The sequence below is a fragment of the Phocoena sinus genome, chromosome 1, assembly GCF_008692025.1.
Source record: "Phocoena sinus isolate mPhoSin1 chromosome 1, mPhoSin1.pri, whole genome shotgun sequence".
Lineage (NCBI taxonomy): Eukaryota > Metazoa > Chordata > Mammalia > Artiodactyla > Phocoenidae > Phocoena > Phocoena sinus.
The window spans coordinates 92175819-92199072 of NC_045763.1; positions in this window are offsets into that span (position 1 = coordinate 92175819).

Sequence of the window (23254 nt, forward strand, 5' to 3'; positions counted from 1 at the left end):
TGCCGATGCAGGGGACATGGGTTCGTGCCCCGGTCCGGGAAGATCCCACATGCTGCGGAGCGGCTGGGCCTGTGAGCCATGGCCGCTGAACCTGTGCGTCCGGAGCCTGTGCTCCGCAACGGGAGAGGCCACAGCAGTGAGAGGCCCGCGTCCCGCAAAAAAAAAAAAAAAAAAAAAAGAGGTTGGTGAACTACCCAGGTACTAGCGACGGTGGGAAGCCATTACCACACCTAAACCTAATATGGCAAGGGGAGGGAATGCTGTTACTCTTATGAAAACCCAGTGAGAAATGTAGCCTTAGAAGAGGACCTCCAGATGGAAGTCACAAATAGAAGAATGAAGCTACTGGCAAAGCCACTACCTGGCCAGGGCTGGGATAAATTTAAGTGCACAGATCACTTCTGTTTCTCTCCCTCTTCCATTTTCTATTGTTTCCGCTTGTTAAACCAGTGGTTCTCAACAGAGGCAATTTTGCCCCCTGCCCCAGGATGTTTGGCAATGTCTGGAGACATCTGTGATTGCCATTACTGGAGGGCATGTTATGACATCTAGTGGGTAGAGGCCAATGGTACTGCTAAATATCTTACAATAGGTAGGACAGACCCCCTCAACAAAAAATTATCCAGCTCCAAATGTCAGCAGTATCCAGGTTGAGAAACTCTGTTGAAATACCCAAATTTAGTTGGAAGCCAGAGGGTAAAGAGGCTGATTGATACATTCCATTGGCATCAGCCTTTTGGGACACAGAGTAGTGTAGAGAAGAGTTGAGAAAGAATATGTGGGTGGAGAGCTGTCAAACAGAGCATGAGTGAATAAGTTCAATTTTTTTCTACGTATTTGTTTTCAAAATACTCAGCTAGCTTGATAAAAATATGATAACATGTTTAAAAGTTTTGCTATATGATGTAATAGGGCATTTGTTGCAACATCTTGTAATTTAACATGTCAGTTTTAAAAGAGAATTAATTTTAAAAGATAATTGATTTATCTTTAAGCTTCAAAAGCCTTAACCCTGTAGTCAGGACAAAATAAGCGGAAAATCTATAAAATATACTTAAGGAAATGGGTCAATCAATAGCTTACTGAATTGTTCCAACTTAGAAAATACATTTAATATAGTTAATTTTTGAATTTAATTTTACATCGAGGAATAACTGTGTACCTGGTATTTTCCCTTCAAATAGCATACTTGCTTAAATATAGAGGGAAAAACATATAGAAAGATGAAGTCATGTTTCCAAACCGAATCAAAGTGGCTTATAGCAGTACTGGAAGAGGGCCTTTACTTTCTGTCTTTTATTACAAATGTAATTCTCAAATCCTTTCCTCCCAACTACTTAAATCAAAATTATATGATGGTCTTTGTTATGAGATTTTTTTTGTTTTTATGGGTTTTTTTTTGTGGTACGCAGGCCTCTCACTGTTGTGGCCTCTCCCGTTGCAGAGCACAGGCTCCGGACGTGCAGACTCAGCGGCCATGGCTCACGGGCCTAGCCACTCCGCAGCATGTGGGATCTTCCTGGACCGGGGCATGAACCCGTGTCCCCTGCATCAGTAGGCGGACTCTCAACCACTGTGCCACCAGGGAAGCCCTGTTATGAGGCTTTTTTAAATTTTATTTTTCTATGTTGTGTCCAAGTGATACTAAAATAAAATGGAAAATTAATTATCTTCACTTTTTTTACATCAAATATTTGGAATACATCTAGATATAGGGCAACATGCTTCATTGATCAAGAGGTTTCCTTCATTTGTAGATATTTAGAATCGTGTATAAGTTCATTGTGTGTCTAGAACGCCATCAGAATCAGAGTTTTGACTAGCATATAAAGAAGTAATAACATAATTTCCAAAAATGCATTTAAAAATTTAGTTCAGAAGCTCAGTATTTCACTGGCAAGTGATTGATGTAAAATACAACTTTTGCAACAAAAGAACTGTTGTGTGGATAAAAAAGCAGTTCTAGTAGTCTAAGCCAATCAACTTTATAATATACAGTTCAGACTGTATAACTTTTTTATATACAGTTCAGACTGCTTTATAGCCAGCAATTCTTTCATATATATTTAAATTTCAAGAGGTTAATTGTTTGACTGCACCTTCATCTCAGCTCTGATAACTGAAGTAGGTGGTACTAAGCCCAGCAACTCACTCATTACAGCCCTGAAATGATTTATTTTACACCCTTAAAACAAACTCTTCCAGCTCCTCAACTGCGGTTTACCATGTGTGAATGCAGCCTCTGTGAATGAGTAGGGACTACATAATTTAGTTGCAAAAGAATAACCATTATGACATTCAGATCCTTATCATTATGTTGCATTTCCTGTGCTTATTTAACAGTAGTTGGTAGACCTGTTCTTATAACAGCTCAACAAAATAAAACCTTCAAAGTATCAATCATAAAACCCCATATTTTGTTTCGTGTGTGGAGATTTTAGACGTTTATTAGAAATCCTTACTTTTTGCAAGTAACACATAGAGTTAACTTCATGTGTAATTGTTAATTAGATAAAACGTCTTCAGTGTCTTCATACTACACTAGCAGCTCATTTTGCTCCTGTCTCCACAGTCCAGATGAAACACTTTTGCTTGCATACCATGTAAAACACTTTTGAAATACTATGTACCCTCTTGTTCATTTTAAATTTGATAAAAAATGACTATGATTTTAAATAGTAGGGAAGGATATGTTTTCCTGAATATTATACATTATAAACTTTAGTGCTTTAATTGTATTTTATTATAACCTCAGAGTAACAAATTTAACTCATTCAATTTATAGGAAATGTTACCATATAATCCAGTGGACAAAGTCAGTCCTCATTGTCAAATCAATTTTGTTTTTTTTTGTCAGAAAGAACCAAACTTTATTTTTAACATTATAATATATATATTCATATGTAAACCTCCTCACTTTTGAATTTCAGTCCTAAAATAGACAATTAAGGGAGAAAGTGAGTAATGGAGTGGAACCTTGCCTGGAGTGGGTCACAGGGATAAAATTGGACATAGACCCCATGAAGCTCTCTTTGCCTGGCTTTTACTGAGAAACACATTCCTTTGTTTGATGCCCTGGAGATTTTTGGACCATGGGCTGAAAAGATTCTCCATGGGAGGGAGTATGCCTTCTTTTTTAATGTCGTAGAATGGCAATTGTAAAAAGGGAGCTGAGACAGGAGAGTTGGCAGACTAGAAATGCTTTCTTAGGAAGAACAATAATAGGAAAGAATAATGTGGAAGTTGAGGATTTGAATATTCATTCCTTTAATGATCCTGTTGCCCACCATACTCACTGAGAAGCTTTCACATATCCTTGGGTGTGTTTATACCTAAGTTTGTAGACCACTGTAGTAGATCAATGGTCTTTGATTTTCCTAGTTCAAAAATCATATATTTATACATATATAACAGGTATATTTCCTAATCTTGATCCATTGGAAAATTATTTATTTACTATTATTATCTAAGTTTCAGGTGTGAAATTGAAAAAAAATCAATTGTTAAATCTTAAAACTACACATTCAATATACATTGATGTAACGGACATTGTTCTAGTTGCTTGGGTTATATCATTGTGGTAGACTATACTGTTATTTCCAGTTATCCACTCCTCCTGTGTAAGCGAATTGTCCACGCTCAGACTTATCATGAATTCCTGTAAGTTCCTCATTCCATTGTCATATGATGCATTCTGGCAAAGCATAGTGAGTGAGCCCATTATGTGTCTCATCCAAGGAGAAGCTTTAAAAGCTTTGCTAAATGTCTTGGCCATGTGCTCTTGTTCTACAATAAGCACATCCTAGAGAATTGTTACACCATCCCTATATCTCCTCAACCTGGCCTGAGAAGCTACAGACAGCTCAGCAGAACCCAGCAGGATCCAGCAGAGCCTTGGATGACTCACAGCCTTGAATAAAAAAATAAATGTTTTTGTAGATGGCACTGAGAGTTGTTAGTTATGCAACATTTATTGCAACAGAAATTTACTAAGAGAACCAATGAACAAAATAAACAATATTCCTACTCTCAGGGAGGTTACAGTCTACATATGCTTAGTATATAAAAGAAAATAATATTTGACCAGTATGTGGTCAAATATGACAACTTAAGTATTTATTCCTATTCTTTTTAGTTTGTGTTTTTCTAAAAAAAAACTTCCTTTGATTGGTGTTCTTCAAAGTTGTGGGAAACAAAAGCAATACATGCATAGGGCACTTATGACAAAATTTACACTTTTGATTTCCTTGTACTGATCCTAATTCCACTTGAAGCAATAATAGCAAATGAAATATGTTGTTGTTAAATGAATTAATTCATCTTGCAATGAAGAAAAGAATCTATTTGGAGAAACAAGCTTGAATTGTGCATAAAACCCTTATGTAAACCTAAATTGTGAATGAAATCATTAGGCTGAATGAAAATTTTTATAATGTCCTATGCAATGTCGTCTCTTAGAGAGTGAGGTTGTTTAAACCTTATTCCAGAATTTTCCCTCTTCCCATGGACATTTACGTCTCCTGTGTGCCAAAATCCCTTCATTCAATTCACACTTATTGGGTGTTTTTGATGTACTGCCACCATTCCTATAGGGTCTTTCTCCTCCTGGAATCACAAGTATCAAGGAGGTTTAAATGTTTTATGTTTCCTTCTTAACATATATTTCCTCTTTTTTACAACAGGCTTTATGAAGTTAATGCCTCAATCCTAATACCAGAAATTTCAGGAATAATTCATTCAAAATGAGTATTACCATGTGTGTGGCAATGACATCGGCATGGCTGATACGGGAAAAAAAGAAGAGGTGGGGGGAGGGAGAAGGTAAGAAGGGTTCTTGCTTTTATACTGCTTACATTCTAGAAGTCAAGGGAAAAGATGAATAAATAAGTTTTTAAAATTCTATACACACACATATATAGATAATAATAAGTTGAAGTTTTTAATTGATTTGTTGGCAAACGCTTTGCTGAGAAAGTGATAAATGAGTAAGTGCCCAAAGGCTGTGAGGCAGCAAGCCTTGCAGACTTCTAGAGGAAATGAATTTTGAGCAGAGGAAATGGCATGTATAGGGAGAGGCCCTGCTGTGGGAGCACGTCTGGCAGAACAGAAATAGAAAGGAATGAGCAAGGGAAAGGGCAGATGACTTAGAGAGAGAACAAGGGCCTAAATCACATTGGGTCTCAAAGGCCCTTGTAAGCATTTGGCTACAACCAGAGGCCGCTGGAGGATTTTAAATAGGGAAGTGGCATCATCTGACTTCTTTTTAACTTAGTTACTTTGATCTCTGTGTTGAGAAAACACTGAAGGGCAGAAAGGCAGAAGAAGCAGAGACCAGTTAGGGGGAGCTGAATAGTGGTGAGAGATGCCTTCCTGGCCTGGTCCAGGAAGGCATCAGAATCCATGACATACTATTACTTGAAAGTGGTCATATTTTATACTTTCTCTTTGTGGACATGTAATTGTCATTCCAGAGATAGGCAAGTGGGATAGATGAGAGATTTGCTGTAAAACCATTTGCTGTAAAACAAACATAAAATTGAAACAAATAAAATCTGCACTAGAGGGTTTAAGGGCCCATAATAGAAACATAGGATAAACCATTCGTTCAAACTAAGTAAGAAACTTTGCTTGGTTTAGACACAGAAAATACATACTGATAAAATTTCTTAAATTAACAATATTCTTAGAAGTTCAGTTTATCGCCCTGCCTTACACAACTAAAAAGGTCATTGAAAATGTACATTAGCAAGAGGTCTCTCAGTGAAAGGTGTAAAAGAAAATGTCAGTGTTATAATGCTATATTTTTGGATATTTTGTACATATTTAACTATAGTAATAGATTATTTTCCTTATACTTTTAGCATATATAGGTGTTCAATAACAATACAGAACTTAGTTTATTAACTTCATTTTAATCATATCAGAAAGTATGTATTCTGCTATAACTTTTTTCTTTTTCCTTTTTTTTAAAATTTGGGTATAGTTATTTTACAATGTTGTGTTAGTTTCTACTGTACAGCGAAATGGAGTTCCTTGTGCTATTCAGCAGGTTCTTATTAGTTATCTATTTTATGCATATTAGTGTATATATGTCAATCCCAATCTCCCAACTTTTTTCTTATACTTCATTTTATGTTTGTAAGCTGTGGCCTGTTGATCTACTGTGTATTATAGATGAGGTTCATTTATTTTCACTGTTGTTTTGTATCACAATGTATATTTTTCCAGTCTCAGGTTGACAGATAGTTTGAGTTGTTTCCAATGTTTTGGTATTATCAACTAGTCTATAAATACTCTGTATGTGTCTCCTGGAACATAATGCTGGAGGATGTCATGGTATTTTTCTAGAACTGAAATTGTTTGAATGTAAGACATCTACATCTTCAACTTTACAAAATCATGCCAAATTGTTTTTCAGAGTGGGGGCACTGGTTACACTCCTGTTAGTCACATGCCTATGAATACATAATATTAGCTGGTCTTTCCATTTTCCCCCATACAAGTATGTATAAGATGATGTCAATTGTGGTTTAATTAGAAATTCCATGATTATGCTTATTAGGCATGTGTTTCTTCTCACATGTAAATATTTTACTTTTAGGAGTTGCTTGCATTTTATCATATTGATTTTTCCCTCAATTTGTTCTTTGTATGTTCTGAATATTAATCCATTGTTGGTTATGTAATCTGTAGTTGACACCTCCTAGGTTATGTCTTGCATTTTTCTCTTAATGTTTTAAAAAATGTAACATGTATAATGATAGCTCTTTTCTGTTCCCCAAGGATATTTATATTAGATATAATAATACTGGAAGGATATTATTTTGACTTTTTAAGGAAGAAAAAATCCACTTAGAGGATAAAAGAGACTCCCAAAGTCAGAATTGTTTTGAAATCCAGATTATGTCCTAGGTCATGCTTTTTGTCATGCTTCAGAACAAGTCATTTTTAGAGCACTTCCTTTTAGAATAAATATGCTTTCTTTATGAAGGTTGGATCCAACTGGTATTTTTTTTTAACTTCTTGGAATATATGACATATTAATTGAGTCAACTCTAGATTTTGGATTATGGTGTCCTTAGATACTTCCTATTGGTACTCAAGCAAGTAAAATCATTAACTTTGCTTACAGCCAAAACACATCAGACCAGTAAAGTCTGTAGTTACAGGTGTAATACAAAACTAAAATATTATATAATTTTAATGGTCATTTGATTTGTGTCAGAGATATGGAGGCAAAATCCAATTTTAAGTTTTTGGAATGTTGTAAATGCCATGAAAATTGGATAATCATTCATTCCAGGTACTATCCAATAATCCATTATTTAGTGTAGTATTTCTGTGCAAAATGAATAAAGACTGTGTATAAACTAAGTTGGCTCATGTAGCACAAAGAATGTCTACTTTTACCCCAAACTTCTGTGTTTTAATAGAAAATAGATTAAAAGACCAATGAAACATTTTTCTATTAATGAAAATATTATTTTAAACAAAAAGAGATGGAACTGTACATTATGACTAAGCTCTTTATGCTGAAGTTTATTATATATTTTAAATCAAACCAAAAAGTTTAAGAATTTGTACCAGTGTTTGGTCAACCTCAGAGCTCACATATTTCTAATAAAACCCTCTGTTGTGTGTTTACAGTTGCTTATGTGGCTTCTTCATATGGTCAGCAGCTGGGAGTTATGCAACATCAAGACCATAAAATGTTCTACATAATTCCCAATGTTCTCCTTATGCAAAATCATAACAGTAGCAGAGTTATGAATTTGAGCCTTAGATAAATAATATATTTTAATGCATTCTGAGAGAAATGACCTTAGTGTTCTACAACAATACCAAAAACCTGAGGCACTCACAAAAGCTATAAAACTGAGTGTCTGAAAGTGCAAATGTTGGTGCAAAGGGATACAGAATGCCTATTATCACTGTAGGCTGTATGGAAAAGCATGCATTTTGGAAATTGATGAGTTTGTATCTTAATTTTCCTTCTTACTAGCTGTGTAGTTTATTTTAACCTGTAAAATAGGACATTTCACTAGTCTAGGTTAGGCTACAGTAACAAAACCCCTGAAAACCTGAGTAGTTTATAAAAAAATTACTCAGGCCATGTGTCTGTCATGAATTGACAGACTTCATCATATCTGCTCACTCTGTGACACAGCCTGATAGAGAACCCACTATCTCAAAAGTTGTGATTAACTGAAGCAGAGAGAAAGAGCTCCCACAAATAAATAATTCAGTCCAAAAGTAACCAGCACTCACTATACGTTCCCACCCAGTTGTGGTAGAGTCTGAAAGAGCAGTCTTATCATCTACCTGCAAAGCAAAGACCCAGAAATACTAGATGCAGCATGAAAGATCACCACAGTGCTGTCAGGAATTCACTAATAATCTGCATAAAATTTCTGGCATAGTGTTTAGTAAATGCAATGGTAGATATCTGGAAGCATTCTTCATTAGGTTATTACCAAGCATGCAATATTGGCATTAGAGAGAAAAGATAAAATGACATCATCTAGGAATAGAGTTTGTTTATACTTTATAGTCCATCTTAAGTTTCTTTGGTGAAAATATTTTAAAAATATACAGAGTTGTTTTTCATTTTAGAATATTTAAAATGGCATTATCATCATCACAATTATCCAGCTAATAATGAAAACTAGAAGTTTAGTCTGAAAATCAGAGGACTTATGTTTTCAGATACTCTTTGGATCTTTTCTAAATGTAATAAACATGGCAGGAAAATTTTTTCATAAAGTAACATTTTAATGAATAATTCAAATGAAGAGAATCAAACAATAAATTTTATGGTTCAACCCTTTAATTGTTTTGACTAGACCCAGAAAATTAACTTTTTCCCCCAAGGCCATTTGCTGGCGGGGGTTGGGAAATTGTCTCCTTCATATCTGCTCACCCTGTTGTTGGTGGAACAGCTAGACAAACATGTTCTGATTTCTAAAAGTTTGGTGTTTTCTAGATCGTTCCTCACAGAATAGTATGTATAGCATTTAAATTCCTATAATGAGTGAAGAAAATTTACTGCTACATCTCAAAACCTCTGCACAACTATGAAAAGCACAGTTTAATTCCATTTTTATTCAGTGAATATTTATCATAAAAAAATTGTAGATTTATATCAGAAAGTAAGTCTCGAAAGAGATCAAGACAAGAAAATAAATTGGTAACTATGTCTGAAAAAAATGAGTCTTCAAAAAACATTATGTGTTCCAATCTTGACCTCCAGATAGATGAGTGACTCATAATACAAAAAAGCTAATAGCATATTATCTATGTTATTTAGAATACAGGTTCGTATTACTATAAATCAGACATTATAACCCAATTCTAAGTTATCAAACTTCATCACACAAGTAACTGATTGATTTCTGTTTATTTATTTATTTGTTTATTAACTATAGTCCTCGTGCTGTACATTACATCCTCAACACTTATTTATCTTATGACTGGAAGTTTGTACCTTAGACTTTTAAAATTATACCCTAAAACCACCCCCCAAAAGGGAAGTGAATATATCTTTTTGAGGCATTTTATTTAGAGACAAGGAATTATATTACCTTCTTTCTGAAAAGGGGATTTAACAACCTTAACCATATCTGAAACTTATCTAAATGTGAAGGCTTGCTTACCACTTACCTTAAACATACATATCTCTGTAAACTTAGAGTGAATATATATATGTTCAAAAATACAAAAAAACATATCTACTGATTCTTCAATAAAATTATAATCCAACGAATTTTTAGAAACTTCAAATAATAAATAAATATATATATGTAGTACTTGGGAGATTTTTTTAAGGCACAGTTATTTTCATTCACACTTCTAGAATAAGTTCATAACAGAGTTTCTTTTTCATGGGGAAGAGTTATTATTATTTTGTGGTACGCGGGCCTCTCACCGTTGTGGCCTCACCCGTTGCGGAGCACAGGCTCCGGACGCGCAGGCTCAGCGGCCATGGCTCACGGGCCCAGCTGCTCCGCGGCATGTGGGGTCTTCCCAGACCGGGGCACGAAGCCGTGTCCCCTGAATCGGCAGGCGGACTCTCAGCCACTGTGCCATCAGGGAAGCCCGGACGAGTTATTTTTTTCATTCTTCTGTCTTGGATAACTGACCCAATCTGGATCAAATATATTACATTCCAACCTTTGTCATACAATATTACTCTGGCAAGGTTAACTGGCACAAACTTTACCAGGATCAGAAACTGATTCTTAATCCCTCTTGAGGAACGAAGCTGGGTGATATGATTTGCAAGATAAATAGAGACAGATCAACTCTGTGATCAGTACTTTTAGCCACTCTACTTTATTGCATCTCACTTGAAACTAAGGCACTACTGAGTATCAGGAAGGGAATGAAACTACAAATTATGTCAGGAGGCAGGTGAGTGTTTATTATCCTGACATCTGAAATATGGGAACAGAAACTGTTATCATTTACTTATTATAAAACAGATGTAAAGTTGCTTACTGTAATGTAATAATCAATAATTCAAAACTAAGTTAAAAACAGAAAAACAATAATCTATAGCTAACATCATGCTTCATAATGGAAGACTGACTGCATTCCTCATTAAATGAGGGTAAGGCAAGGATGTCAGTTCTCACCACTCATTCAACATGGCAGTTAATGAGGAAAGAAAAGGAAATAAAAGGCATATAAATAGGAAAGGAAGATATAAACTTTCTCTATTTGCAGATGACATTGTAATCTACATAGAAAATTCCAGGAATCTACTAGTCAATCTACCAATCTATTCTATACAGTAGCAATAATAACATGGAAACCAAAATTAAAACCAGTACCATTTATAATCACTCAAAAATCAAAATACATAAGTATAAATTTAACAAAACATGTACAGTATTTGTATACTGAAAATTTCAAAGCACTGAAGAGACATAATCATTTTAATAATCCGGAAAACTGAACATAGCAAGGATGTTGATGATCGCCAGATTAATCTATAGATTTAACTCAAACCTATCAAAATTCCAGTAATATATTTACAAGTATTTCTAAATTTACACATTCTTTGGGATTTATAAGGTTTAATTTTCAAAAATATAAGTGTATTAAAAAGCATAATCTTTAATGGAACTTGGGGTAAATTACTTTGTAACCAAAGAATGCTCATATTTGAAGACCGTTAAAACCTTGTACATCCGCATTTGCAGTTTGGGATCCCAGAGTCGCAGAATACAGCATAACATTTTATTTTATACAATAAGTAAAACAATTCATATAAAACATAAAAATGGGCAACTTGTGTTATTCTACTTAAGTGAGAACATCATGAAGGAGCAATAGGAGTTGTGATGGCCAGCCTCTCCAAGACAAATAAAAGAAATAAATGAAATATTTAGAAAACCTTTGTCAATTCTAAAATGATTCTTATCACGTGTTCTACCAAACTGAATGTGGAGAACAGAATATATTATTCTGTGAAGGTAATGGTTCACTAAAAGACAGAATTAAATAAAGTCATGAGATGCATTTTTTATATAGAAATCAACCAAAAAATTTACAGTGACCAAGAAAATGCTCCTCCTCAGACTGGTTACTTCCCCTTGGTTGCATTTCAGTTCCCATGTGACATGTGGCATTTTTTATCTTGACACATTACAGTCTTAAACCTATGACCTTCCAGAGAGTTTAGTGCAGTCAGAATTTACTGCCACAAAGATAAGAGGATAATTTAGTTTTTCAAATACAGTTTGGATAAATGTCGAGGCAACCTATCACCAACCCAAAATCTCAAATGGAGAGCATCTTCAGAAAGTTCCACTCCCATGATATAAAAATTAAGACCATCTGTAATCAGTATTTGATGAGTAAAAGGATCTTTTTGCCTGAAATATTTTTTCTATTTATAAATTCCACAAAGTGAATTTAATTGGGCTGTAAAAATCCAATGGCTCTTAATATTTCAAAACTTATTAAAATGCAGAGAATTGTGAATTCATCACTGGGAAAATTTTTTGTTTGTTTGTTTACCCCCCAGTTCTTTCTACTGCTCTTCAAATGACTAGTTAATGGAAGCAAGCAAAAGAGAGCTTATATTTATCTCTATAATAACAAATAGCTAGTTAATGAACAGCAGAACAAAGAATCAAATATGACTCTAAACTTTAAAATAAATAATGAAGGAGGTTAGTAAGTAGAGCTAATAAATTAAGATTACTAGCTGAGGTTCAGGTCACAGGGGTTAAGGTCACTCATACATTCTTCAATTTAAGGAGAGTAGGGTTAGTAGCTTGAGAACAGAGGCTTTGGAAAAAGAAATATCTGGGTTTGAGTTGTATCTCTGCTATTCACTTGCCGTGAACATGGATAATTCATCTTACATCTCCAAGTCTCAGTTTCCAGAACTGTAAAAGTGCATGGTAAACAAGACCAATTTCATAGAGATGTTGTCAGATCTTAAGTGGCTTAAACTATTATAGTGTTTTATAAAATACCTAGCACAAAATAATTATTCAATAAATCTTAGCTATTCTGAGTCCTGCATACTCCCCAGGAGTTTAGAAAAATGTGGATTCCTTAAAGACAGTGAATACCCTCTAGTTAGTCCACTTCTATAGACTGACACCTAATTCGATGGCTTCTGGGAAAAAATAATTAAGGAGAACAAAACACTGATGATTTTATTAAGAAGTTAACCTGTTTATGTGCTGACCTGAGTTCATTTGTTCAAAAATATTCATTTACAGTTATACAGCTATGACATTAATGGTTTTTCTATAAGCAAATTGGTAGTGGAACTGAACATAGTATGGGATTAATGTTGTTTTTGCTAGACAATAAAAATTATTATGGACCTAATCATATTATCAAAATTAGTACCTGCTTTTTATGGAAAATTTGAAGTGCAGAAAGGAGAAAATTGGATGAATTTACTATAGTTTATGGCCTGCTGGGTTTTATTTTTACATTTTTTTCATGAGCACTTTCTCATGTCATTAAATTGTCAGCAAAATCCTCATTTTTAATGGCCGTATAATGAGTCCAATGAATTCCGAAAACTATTTACAAGTTGCTTAGTCTCTTTGAATCTTAGTTTCCCTGTCTGCAGCATGGTGATGATAATAGCCACCCCAAAGGCTTATTGTGGGGACTAATGAGGCAGTGCTTGTGAAAAAGCTGGAATGGTAAGCTAGAATGCACTATACAAATGTTAGTTAGTATTAGCTCTATTAAGCCAATAAAGGGGATAAAAAACCTGATGCGGTGAATATTGGCAGAATAAGAAAAGCTTTGACTGCTATTTTATAGTGATTTTCTATTTCAAGAGGAGGAATGGGTTTTATTGTCTCTCCCTTTTTTTTTAAACTTATGATTAATATTGCTACCATATAATTAGAATAAATCCTCCAGAAAATAGAGGTAGAAGGAAAGTCAAAGTCTGCAAGTAGGCAGAGAATAAGAAGAAGTAGGAAGATTTACCTCAAGTGGCCACCACCATTTTAAAAGTTAAAAAATATTAAATTGGATTCACACAAATATTTTTAAATCTTCATACTTGTATTTTTAATTTTTTGAATGTTTTGAGATGTATTTTGCTTTAGAGAGCATCAAAAAGTGGGGTCCATCCTCCATTCTACCCTTACTCCCTCATTTCTTTGTTTTTAATAAATTCAAGTATTCAAAAGTATCTTTTATATTTGGGGGGAAGATTTTAATTTTATAAATATGGGTGAATGTTCTAAAAACATTCTAATGTTCTAATAACATTCTAATGTTCTAATAATAATGTTTTTGTTACTCTCAAAAAAATCTCTTGGTACTGTTCCTGTCACAGTAAAATACAGAAAAACGTTTGGGTGGTTTTTGGTCTACTGCTTCTTGGGAGGTTATGCTTCAAAAAATTGAAATATGTCAGAGAGCCACACACCTAGTTTTATTGTTAAGCACAACAATCTACTTTATCTTAGTAAAGTTCAACATGATGAAAAGCAATTCTTGTGTACCAAAAGCAAATTATAAATATGCATTGGGCTGAATGATAAAAGGCTTGAGTTCTACCACCAATTCTGCTGGTTCTGCTACCAGATTGGGCAATGACTAATAGCAAGCAAGTATAAAAGGCTTTTGTTTATAATGCAAATCAAATCCCATCTCACACATACAAAGGTGTTTTGCATTCATCTGTCATTTCAACCAGAATTATTGTGAAGTTTTTCCTCCCTTTCTCTACCTCCAGGATATAGCATTTTTTTTTCCTGATTTATATGGTCCTCATTGAACTCCTCTAAATCTTTCCTGTGTTTATTATATCACCACCATCCTTTCTTTTTTCAAACCTTCTTTCTTCTTTTATAAAGAGACATAAAAATATATTACAAATGTAAGCTGGAATTAGCTTCATGTCCTGAAATTACAACTTGGCTCTCATGAAGGCCACTGAGAGTACCTCAACATCTCTCTGCAGTTTGTGTAGAAAAATCATAATGAAAGGTAAAGAATACTTTTTTCCTCCGTTTCTGAATATTTTAGAAGAAAATACGAAGGGATGATATGTGAACAGAAAGAACATTATTTGAATATCACATTGTTTACATTCCATTTGGGGAAATATGACCTATAGAGGGCAAACAATTAGCAAACCATGAAACCTCATGCATATTTGATGAATCAAAAAGTATTTATAGAGTGGCTAATAAGTAGCTAACCAATTGCTCAACTGTGTGGTCCAGATGAGGACAGTAGGAGTTAAGAGCAGAGAGTACCTACATCATCTACATTTCCAAAGATTTTTGTCTTAAACATTATGAGCTCCTATGAAGAGTGTTTGGTATGTTGGCCAGGAATCAAACCTGTCAACTGCTTTGAAGATAGTTAGGTTTCCAAATGAACTCTGTAATAAAGGCAGGGAAACTGGATGGGCCAAAACAGAGATAATGAGTCCATTAAATGAGACCACACTCACTGTCTGAATGAGTACTTGCATCTGAAGAACTTTCCAAAGGAGACTAACTTGGAAAAGCCTCGGAGAAAGAGTAGCATTTGAGCCCAGTTCAATAACCTCATGCTCTTCTGAGCTACAAATTGCTACAATAATTTAGTAGGTTTACCACAGTCTTTATATACTTTCCCAAATGATTTTAAGTCATATGCTTATTACCTGAATTCAAATTAATTTTGTTGTGATTGTTTTTTGGACTCTAACACCCCTAAAATATTCTATGAGAGTAAAGAGTTGAGCCAGGCATTGCTTTATGTTCAGCTCCTGGCACTTTGTGAGCACTAAATAAACTAATCTTGTGGTGATATGGAATGAATTAACCTTGGGGTGCTTTAGAACCTGTGCTAGCAATGGCTGATTTGCTGAGTTTTGTTGAGCAATCACTGATGTTCATTTTCAATAATTGAGTTGAGAATTGCTCCTATAGTTCTTCTCCTCTATTCTTCAAGGTCACACGTGCTCTGTGAAAAGCAGAAGTAGCCACATTTTTACAGCCCAAGAGATTCTTCATGCTTCATCTGATTCAAAACCCCTCTTCCTACTTGGTTTTTTTGTTTCTATCCAGGGTCCTTATACATGAATTTTTCTCTTTGTCTTGAAACTGATAAACAACTTGAATATGCTACTCAGATTTTAGTTTTGATTTTGGTTTTACTTGTGAATATTGCTCCTTGAATAGCCCATTTTCGTGACAGCCAAGCTAAACCAGCTCAGCACCCAGGGAAGGATAGCTCAGGTCTCCAGATTGTCTGGAATTAAAGAAACTGACAGGTTTTTTCCAGGACTGGGATTCCCCTGGGAGTGCCCCATCGTACCCAAGGGGACAAAAGAAATATTACTTCCTCATTTTCCTAAGATCTAACAATTATATGTAGTCCCTAAGGTGCTCCTAAATTGGCATGTTGCATCGTGTCCCAATGAGGTTTTATATATGTAAAAATAATCTCTGTAAAAGACTTGTAAATGGTTCTTTCCTTGTTATTTATTAATTTAACAAACTCAGAATAATTTAAATAAACTTTCTGATATACTTTCCTGGGATCTTGAGGCTGGTTAAAGAACTAATATTGACTAACCAAGCTTTTGTTTTCACCTCTGCATTATCTAACAACAAAATATTGGTTGGTTCCTTGCTTGCTTGTTTGCTGTGTTTGATTATGAACACAGCTTTTCCTGCCTCTTGGTTTCTGACAATAGAACTTAGTAAAGCAGAAAATCTATTAAAAACCTACTCCTGATTTGTTTTCTTTATTAAAAAATAATATGGATAACATTAATCTGAATTTTGGGGTTAGAAATTTTCTTCTGGTTCTAAAATTAATCAAATAAAAGTTTTCCATTCTTTTTTTGATCCAAAAAACACAAAGTTTTTAAAGTAGTCATGATTATATTTATTGACAGCTTTTCACACACTCATATTCTGGTATGTTGAAATACTTATCTTCATTTTCTGATATCCTTTTATCACACTTTTACATTATTATTGGGGAAAGAAGAAAAATTCTAATTAATATTATTGATCTCTTAGAAAAAAATACATGGACTGTTAGTTGAAAATCACTGGCCTATACCCTTTTTCCTGAGTTCCACAAAGTATATTTCCAACAGCCTATTGAAATATCAAACTTTATCCCACACTGAACTTGTCTTTCACCTACAAGCATCCTCTTCCTCAGGTTAGTCCTCATTCTATAATCCTTATCTTTTAAAATAGTGTACACCATCAATTAGAAGCCCTGAGTCACCTTTAACTCCCATCACATGGTTTGGGTTGTTTTTTTTTTTTTATTCTCCAATATCAAATCAATTCATAAAAACTGTCAATTAAATCTCAAAATTATTTCTTAAATCTGGCTTTTCCTATGAATCTGTACTGCTGCCACCTACTCAAAACATAACCATGCCTCACTCAGACATGCTTCAGCCACCAGAACTTTCTTTGACCTTCCATCTTTCATATAGCTACTAGATTTATCTCCTTATAAAGTAAATCTACAGTCAATTATTCAGTCATTTTGTCACTTTTTTATTCTTTTATTCAAGAAATACTCAAGCAATATCATTTTTGAACCCAAATTTGATTTTGCGTTCCTTTTTAGGTTGCCCATTATAAAGTTTGAGCCACTTTTATTGCTCACCCACCACAGATGTGTAAATTCATTAGTGAATGCATTGGCGCACCGGCTTCATTGCTCACTGAATTTTATATAATTCCCTCTTATTTACTTTTTCTATTTGGTTTCATCGTTGTCTTGTGTTGTGTATAACTTCATAATTAAGTTGTGCCACAAGATGAAGCATATATATAGTCATCCATTCACATTTCCAAACCTAATCTTACTGACGTCAAAAAATCATTCTGGAGTCCTTATTACTCATTAGATAAAATACAAAAAGCTTAGCATTGCTGCATTTTCTGGTCCCTACAATTTTTCAGCATCATGTCCCAGAGTCCTGTGTTCTAGACCACAGATCTTCTAAGGAATCATAGAGTAAGCTTTTCAACTTACCATGTCTTTGTATTTTTTGTTTGTTTGTTTGTTTTGTTTTTGTTTTTTGTTTTTTGTGGTAGGCGGGCCTCTCACCGTTGTGGCTTCTCCCAGTGCAGAGCACAGGCTCCGGACACACAGGTTCAGCGGCCATGGGTCACGGGTCCAGCCGCTCCGCGGCATGTGGGATCCTCCTGGACCGAGGCATGAACCCGTGTTCCCTGCATCGGCAGGAGGACTCCTAACCACTGCGACATCAGGGAAGCCCCTGTCTTTGTATTTTGATGATATTATCAAACATGCCCTGAGGAGCACAAGTATTTCATAACATGAAAATAAGAATTTCCTAATATAAAAGTTATAGTATCAAGTAAGTTTGAAAAGTGCCATATAACACATTCTTCTTATGAAGACCCCGACTGCACAATTGCTTAAACCTAAAGTAGTATTTTTCAAACTTAAAGATTTTAAGACTCATCTGAGACATTTTTTTTTAAGTCATGGATTATCGGGCCTATTTAAAGGAAGATTCTGAATCATATATCTGAGGTAGGCACTGTGGTCTGAATGTTACTCCCCTCCCAATTCACATGTTGAAATCCTAATGCCTATTGTGATAGAATTAGGAAGTATGGCCTTTGGGAGGGTCTTGGCTCATGACCCTCCCAAATCATGAAGAGAATCTCATTCTCTTCATGAATGAGGTTAATGCCTGTGTGAAACAGGACTGAGATCCGAAGCCTCTTCCACCATGTGAAGACACGATGAGAAGTCTGCAACCCAAAAGACAGTGTGGACTTAAAAAAAATGCACAACGTGAGAGTTGCAAGTTAAGTTTTATTTGGGGCAAAATCAGGACTGCAGCCTGGGAGAGAGCATCCCAGATAGCTCTGAGAAACTCCTCCAAAGAGGCAGGGGGGAAGGTCAGTATATATGTGATTTTGGTGAAGGGGGAATAAATGCAATCAAGCACATATTTTTTACAGAAGATTTCTGCTAGTCTTGTGCAGGTTACTGCTAGTCACGAGGAGCAGACATCACCATGAAGAATTTTAGTGCTTTTCTGGATATAAGAAGATACAAGAATTAGGCTCATAAAATTGGCTCCTGAAAATATCTAACTATCTGAAGACCTGTTCTGCCAGTTTTTCCCAGAGCACAGAGTGCCTCATGTCTGCTCTCCACCTGAACTCCTTTCACGGGGTGTTGAAAGTCAGCAGCTGCAGCAGCACATGATTTAATCCTTGTAGAGGTAGATGGCAAGTGCCAGTGGAAAATGCCAATTCATAGTTGACAGTAGCTTTCACCAGAACTCAACCATGCTATCTCTCTGATCTCACACTTGCAGCCACCAGAACTGTGGAGAATAAATTTCTGTTTATAAGTTACCCAGCCTGTGGTATTTTATTATAACAAAATGGAATGGACTAAGACAGTGAGTTTGTGAAATCTGTATTTTTATCAACTGACCTAAAGTACATTTATAATCCAGAAAATTTAAGAAACACTTGCTAAAATTTCTGAGAATGCTGCAATAAAGAGACCTTTATTACCTTTGTTTACCCAGCGTTTGCGAAGCATATATAGGTATGGACATCTTTTTTTATCTGACATCAAGTTCTCAGAAATGCTGGCTTATGTTCTCTCTACACAAAATTATCTTCCTAGGCAGAAAAATTCCTGGACATCCTTCAAGATGAAGTTCAAAGCAACTTTCTCTGTGAAGACTTCCCTGAGCTCTCCTACGCAGCCCTACTTCCAGCACTGTAACATGTATCTAGTCACATTGTATTATTTTAACAATGCAATTTATTTCCTTCCTCTATTTCCTTTCTCTAGTTTCTGAGTAACTTGAGGGCACTGAACACATACTTTACATGTTGAATGCATATGTATGAATAAATTCATGAAAGACTCCATGAATGAATGGTATGATATCATCAAGCATTCTATAATAGAACAATTATGGATCAATCAGCACAAAATAATCAGAATTAATGGTATAGTCAAATCCTAATTTTGTTCTTTATATCAATTTTGTTCTTTATATTTAGCTCATTACTTGGGCATATGTTAATGTAAAGTAATCTTCATGTGTAATATTAGAAAAATCTATTCCTAAGTTTATGACTACCACCACTCACTATGTCACATTCCTCTTCTAGACTTCTTGATCAAATCTTTCCTGGACTTTAAGACAGCAGGAGAATCAATGCTTTCTCACACTGTCATGCATTTACCACATTCCTCCTGAGCTAATAGCTTAAATATACTTTTAGGATTTATAAGAGAGAAACAAGATTTCTATGAAGCATTTATGTAGGCAGATTTTTATATGAGATACAGGAAAGATGACTTCAATATAAGTTTACTGTAATAGTTTCTTAAGAATCTCATTGTGGACTGAAAATATGGGCCCAGTATTTTTCAAAATTTTAATTTGATTGTTTTCATTGTCTTATATAAATATTTACAGAATACCTCTTAGTACAAATGAAGAGAAAATCTAAAACTGAACATTAGTTGAAATTTCGTGAAGATTTGTAGCAAGAGACAACTGCTATGTGTATTGAAATCAAATGTTTATTATTGTGGGGTCTATTTTGGCATTATAATTTCCACATAGTTACCCAAAACAATATACAAGTATGATTTTCTTTTTTCTAGTCAGCAGACATGCAGTTTAATATCCTATTGTTAACTTCTCAATCTAAAAATTATTTTTAGAATAGAATGCATTCAGTCAGTGACTGTAGCCAACTGTGCTGTGTTCATAAAAATAATTCTTTTCAAGTTTAGACTTAAAAAAATAAAATACAGGATTTGTTTTGAGAAATGGATAATTATTGTGTGTGTTCTTAAAAATGCACTTTATCATTTAAGGCAATATGTGCATATGTTGTTTTCAATAATACATGAATTATGACTTCATAAAGCATATTACCATTTCTTTGAATTACTGATCATCTGCTTTTGAAAACAGACTTATCTGTTTTTAACCTGAAGAATTCCCACAACAGAGCTTTACATATAGAAGGCAATAAACCTCTGTTGATTTTATCTGTCAACTTCATTTAACTACTCACTGAGTCAACTATAAGCAACATATGGAACTCAACAGAAGAATGATCCTGATCTATGACGAAGAAAATAAATGGTAAGATGAAAGATTCCAAAGGTTAAAAAAAAAGTAAAGAAGTTTCTAAATGTAGGAAGTCCTGCATGAATAGCAGAGGCCTCTGGATTATTTCTAAATAGCCAAAAGGATTCTTCTGACTAGAAATTTATTGCATTGGCTCAGACAAAAATGTGGCTTATTTGTATATCTTTAATGGTGTTGCATTTCTCATAAGCCACTTATGAGCAGTGGTAGCTAACACATACACAAAGAAGCCACAAACAAGGAGAGAGAAAAGCCATATTCCATTACACAAATGCATGTCCCTTTGGCTCCGTTCCTAGAGCAATGTGGGTCACACAGAAGGAGGCTTGCTGAGGTTTGCCAGCCCTATTTTCACTGGTACAGGGAACCACCTGCCGATTGGTTGCAAGGTTATGGGAAGTCTCTGGTGGTATTTCCATCAGTATGCCTTTGGTAGTTCAGTCTCTGAGTCCAGCTCCCATTCCTCTATTAACCAAGACGGGTGTGGTCAGATTCCTTTGGTCTTGATTCATTGGCTCTTATTCATGGAAAACTCCCTGGTATTCTCCCCAAGAAATAATAGCAATTCATATCAATTTTAGCCATTTAATTTGTTGCTAAATTCACTGGCATGCTATGTCACAGGGAATTATATTATTGGATTCCTGAACTTCCTATTTCTCTGTCTTTTCTTCAGACTATTTTACTTTAACCTTGCACTCTGTAGAATAAAATAGTTATGCCTTTTACAGTAATGCCTGTACCTACTCATACAAATACAGTTTACATGAGCCATTAAGCACGTTATAAATTGACTCCTTAGAAATCCTAAGAAAAGCTTCTTGATGTTTACTATTTCAGAATATGTCTCATAAATTAGATGTTACTTTGAGTTTAAACTCACTTTTGAGTGAGTTTAAAAAAAAAAACCCTGAAGATTTACTAATGTCTGCAAAATTCGTATTTATGGTAGTTGGATGTTCAAGGTGTTTTCCTTTTTACTGATTCCGATTTTGTATATCTGAGTCTTTATACTCTGCCTCTGCATTTCCTTATGGTCTTTGTTAATACCCGAAGTGCATCGCCTAATTTGAAACATACTTGCTGCTGTTTTCAACTATATTCAGTTTGTAGGTTAAAGATATGAGATAGAAATAACTGTAGAAAATGTGAATTTCTAAAGCTAGACATTCCAAATAGGCCTTTGCAGCCAGGAATGTGAGTTAGTCTGGGCAAGGAATGATAAACTTGGGTTATTTTAAAGTAATAGGCAATGGGTGTGAATCCTGAATTTAGAAGTTTATCTATTTAATTTATATGAAAGGTTGTGTTAGAAGAAGACTGGACTTGGAGGGTCTTGTATGAAATGTACCCAAGCACAAACAAGTTTGGTGTGTGATGTTAAGACCAGACACACCAAAAGTAAGTGATGCAGAAGGAAATGTGGTTCAACTTCCTCTGTCCTTGTCCAGCTGTCAGTCTCTGGTGTCAGCTACTTTAGTTGGGAAGGAAATAGGATATTAGAGTGAGTGAACAAATAAGGAGAGTGAAATAGGATGTACATGCTGTGATTAATAACAGCAAAGCACCCGTAGCTTTACAACTCCTGCCCAGACTAACTCACATTCCTATCTGAACAACCTAGTTGGAATGTCTTTTACCCGTAAGCCTGAAGGCAGAAGCACTGACAGAAGAATGGCTTCCACATGCTTTCAATATGGTGGAAGTTTCGGGTGAAGGTCTAATTTGATTGGCCACCCTCATGATTTGGGTGGAGCACAAAAAGAGATACTTTTCACAGATCCACGTCTGTTTTTTAGGGAAAATAAGGTTAAATAACAAAACTGAAATGCTGTGGTAATAATAAATCAATGAAGCATATGCAGTAGCATATGTGAAAAATTCCAAACAGTAGTAAAGGCAAGAATATATGATTGAAACAAACAAATGGGCTACAGTGTAAAAACGAAATCTTCATCTAAAGCCACTTTGCTACTGTTGCAAAGAACAACTAGCTCTTAGGAAGCATAAAATAAATGACATTTCTATAGTTACATGCTCTTTACCATAGGGACAAATATACACTTAAGTGATGTTTTTCAAATCAAATGTACAACAGATAATAACATACAGCGATATGCAGCAAATTTGGGGCACTGAGGCCTATGTTAGTCCAGGTGAGAGAAACAAGATGGTTTAATGTAAAATGTTTAGCCTCATGAATCCGTCTACATTTCAAATTATGTGCTTCCTCATTTGTTCATGAGGTAAGGAAAAGTAGACTGTCCTATCTCAGATCTTCTCTGTTCTTGGGGTTCAGGGATATTAGGTATCATGCCCAGGATTACACAGTCAGAAATGTGAAGATCTAGCATGAGAGTCTAGGATTTTTATTCCAAACTCTATGTCCTTTTTCCCATCTCACATATCCCTAAAGTTATGATTCAATCCCAAATCAAGCCACTGACCATACTGAAATAAATCACATAGGCTTTAGGACTCTCCCACTCATCTCCCAGTTCTCACTAGACCAAGCATAGGTCAGATTATTGATCTTTCTTATGATTGGTCTCAAAGCCTTATGTTGACACATCAGCAGGCTGAAATCTGGTTTTAAATTCTATGAATTTA